The sequence below is a fragment of the Propithecus coquereli genome, unplaced genomic scaffold, assembly GCF_000956105.1.
Source record: "Propithecus coquereli isolate 6110/MARCELLA unplaced genomic scaffold, Pcoq_1.0 Scaffold278, whole genome shotgun sequence".
NCBI classification, from domain to species: Eukaryota; Metazoa; Chordata; class Mammalia; order Primates; family Indriidae; genus Propithecus; species Propithecus coquereli.
In genome coordinates, this window is record NW_012148374.1 from 1,137,033 (window position 1) to 1,141,089 (window position 4,057).

At 40.6% G+C, this 4,057-nt stretch overlaps 1 pseudogene; it reads right to left on the reverse strand.

Moving 5' to 3' along the window:
• Positions 1 to 2,312: 2,312 nt before the first annotated feature.
• On the reverse strand, positions 2,313 to 3,403 carry LOC105813274 (annotated as a pseudogene).
• Between the last annotated feature and the right edge of the window lie 654 nt (positions 3,404 to 4,057).

Genomic DNA, 4,057 nt, shown 5'->3' on the forward strand with positions numbered 1-4,057 from the left:
TTTTTTTTTTTGTTTATTTGGATTCTCAAGCTATATCTTAGTGCTGTTGTCCTCAAAACTAGACACTGTTTCTTACTTATTGCCAGAACCACATATTATGAATCCAGAAATGTAGATGTATAGACTTTATTCAATTGTATATTCGTGCACAGACTTCTGTGTTCCATCCAAGTAAGTAAATATTTCGAGTTTCCATTGCCACTTCAGTGCTTCAGAATGACATGTAAGCCTCCAAAAGATATTCTTACAAGATATTGTGTGTTAGCTACCTACAAGCGTGTTCAAAAGCAGTATTATGGACATTGAAGACTCAGAAGAGGGGAGTATGGGAGGGAAGTGAGGGATGAAAACTTACCTATTGGGTACTATGTATAGTATTTGAGTGACAAGTGCACTAAAAGTCCAGACTTCAATACTATACAATTCATCCATGTAACCAAAACCCACTTGTACCCCTAAGTCTATTGAAACAAAAACAAAATCTTAGTAACAGTTGCCATCATCTTAAATACATTGTGTGAAACTTTAAACTCATCAGCTACTCCATGAATGTTGTCTCGTTTAAAGAATATCTCATCCCTGGCTTTCCCCTGAGTAAATAAGACACCAACAAGGTATTACTCATATTTATCTTTGACATTAACCATCAGACTCACCAACAAACCGTGACTATGAAACAAGAGATGAGCCTTTAAAAAAAAAGCATTAAAAGCCTGTCAAAGATCCATTAACTACAGATTCCTATGGGAGAGTTGCCTTCTTAGCATCCACTTCCTGACACTGATTAGAAGCATGAGATCTGAAGGCAGCTTACTGTTAGCCCCAAAATTACACTTTAGAAAGATACACAGCATCTGGCTGAATTCTGCTGTCAGAAATACTTTTATAGCAGGGCCAAAAAGAGAGATTCTGTGTCTTATTTCTGTGGCCAACACATTGCTAATTTCTAATCTGGTACAAAGATCTGATTAGTCAATGAACATATTTTGTTGATAAAAGCTCCAGAAAACAATTAAAATGCAAACTACTTTGTTTTGGAAACTATTGATACTGTCTACAAGACTTGCATCTGGCACCCTAAACATTTCAGCTTTTATAAAACTCTGCATGTCCCAGTTTTTGCCAAGCCAGTTCATGATTATTCCCATTTTTTTTTTTTTTTTGGAAATAACCAAAGGACTAATTAGGTCACTTGTAGCTTGGCTTCAGTGCCGGGTCCAGGATCCCAGCTGGAAGTGAAGGCACTTAGGAGAGCAATCACCATGTCTAACGCTGCTGCTTGGCTATGGGGATGATTGACATTTCAAGAGCTAAACAAGCTTAACATTAAATGAAAGGCATTGAGGCAGAGCTGACACTAGGAAATGAACATATTCGTTTTACAGATATTTGCAGGCATTTGCTATGTGCCAGCCATTGTGCTAGGTGCTGGAGATAGAAAGGTTAAAATGAACTAGCACCTGCCCAAGGAAACTACAGCTTATGGATTCATACAAGTATGTGCTTTACAATACAGCATGACGATTGCCACAACTGAGGCAAAAACAAAAAAGAGGGGTTACTAGAGTACAAAGTAGGAACATAAAATTAGTTATAAAGGAAAAATGAGGGAGGTTTTGAGGAAGAAGAAGTATCACAGGGCAGGGGTGACTAGGAAAGAACAGCACATAGAAAGGAGTGAAATGATGGGAAACATGGCACTTTCTTGGAAATCAAAATATTTAGAATATGGAGTACAAGGTCATTATCAGGGTCCTTAAAACTCTGCATTATTTACCTGATTCTTACTTTTCCTTTAGATGTTCACTATTCCCGAGTTGCTCAGGTCTCCGTTCAGGTCCTCCAACTCTCTAATCTCTTTCCTGACTCAGTCTTTGCCCATTGGGTTCTGCTACAATAGTAGCAATCTTACCCTTTACCCCAGCTCAAATATTACCTCCTCGAAGGCATATTTAAGTGATCACATGTCCCTTATTCAGCACCGTGACAACCTATAGGATCCCAATATTAGTAAATATAACAATTTCTAATCCCTTTTTTTGCATTTGCAGTAGTCCCTCCTTATCTCCAGGGAGATAAGTTCCAAGACTCCCAGTGGATGCCTGAAACAGTGGATAGCACCAAACACTAAATACACTATGTTTTTCGTACGCATCCATACCTATGATAAAGTTTAATTTATAAATTAGGCACAGTAAGTGATTGTATTTTTGTTTATTTATTTATTTTTTTAAGCAGACAAAGGCTTGTTTCATTCAAATGGTTCACCTGTTATGCCTCGGGCCACTATGTACAGAAAGAGGGAGTGCATTTTACTTCTTGGTCTCTTCCTCTTTGGCCAGAGTCTTGATGATCTCCTTCTTCTTGGCCTGGAGGCGCTCTTCACGGCGCTTGCGCGCTTCCTTGGTCTGAGCTCTGCGGGCCTCAGCCTGGTCAGCCAGGAGCCTCTTGCGGGCCTTGTGTGCCTTCAGCTTGTGGATGTGTTCCGTGAGAACCCGCTCGTTTTTGGACACATGGCCCTTCACCGTCAGGTACAGGCTGTGATACACGCGGCGGTCAGTCTTCTCAGGCTCACGGTGTCTCCTCAGTAGCCGGCGCGGAATCCTCGTCCCCCGCAGCCAGGTTACCTGCTCGGGCATTGGAGCACTGGCTGTACCCTTTCGCCTACCTGTGCCCACGCCTGCCCTGCCGGCCAGCCAAGGTGTTGGTCCCGCATCGAGCTCGACAGCGGACAGTCACGGGCTTGCGGATGATCAGCCCGTCTTCGATCAGCTTCCGGACCTGCTGACGGGAGTTGGCGTGGGCGATTTCATCAGCGTCGTTGGGGTCCAACCAGACCTTGTTTTTGCCACAGCGGAGGCCACTAGAGGAAAGCCTCTCTGAAGCCTGAGCATACTCATGGCTCTGCGATTTTGATTTTAGAGAGGGAGTCCCATTCGGTTGCCAGGGCTGGTCCTGAACTCCTGGTTCAAGTGATCCTCCTACCTCGTCTCTCAAGTAGCTGGGACTGGAGGCACTGGCCCCCACAGCCAGCCCAGTGCGAGATTACTAATAACTAATAATAAACTAGAAAAACTATAAAAATATGCCGTAATAAAAGTTATATGCATTCTCTCTCTCTCTCTTTCAAAATATCTTACTGTATGTAATATTCTCAGATCATGGTTGACCACTGGTAAGTGAAACAGCGTAAAGTGAAACCGAAGATAAGGGGCTACTACTGTACTTGTGAATCATCTATTTATTAAAATTTTCTATCTCCATATCATAGTATAATCTTTCACTGTTTGTATAATACGAATGTTTACTAATCACTGCCTAGAACATATAATAGAATGTCAATAAATATGTCTTTAACAAGTACATGAACGTTTCCCTCCTCTTTACTCTTAAGTTTCAAGAGAGCAAGGATAATATAACATATCCTGTCTACCTTTGTATCCTCACAGTTTAGGTCAGTTAGTGACACAAAGTAGACAATCAAAAAATTGATGTTAATTGATTAAATAAATGAATGCAAGGTGCAGAACAGTAAGAGACTGGATTGATGAGGCGAGTCAGCAGCCAGATCCTGAAGGGCTCTTTAAGCCTCATTAAGGAATGTAGATTTTGCTCTGAGGGCAATATGAGCAAATGAATGATTTCAAAATAGAGAGTGACATAATCAGAAGTTTTTTAGTATAGTAAAGGTTTCCCAGATGCAGTGTCACAATGAATCAAAGGGGTGCAAATATAGAAAACCCGTGGAATAAGTCTATAGAAACAATCTACATTATTAAATCTCTGTACTAGGGGTTAAATATACTGGCATAAGAGAGATAATGCTATCAAAGGACATTCTTCACATGGACCCTTTATCTTTATCTGGCCTTATAAAGCTTATAACGTTGCTTTTACATTTGTGCCCAAATGTTCCTTTTCCTGTACATTAAAAGAACGTCTTGAAAATAAGCTAACTTATCTTCATACTGTGGGGACATATTAGGAGGGGACAGCTTTGATTTTCTCACAATTTTCTTGATTTAATGATATTTAACATTAACTTCCTTCCTTTTTG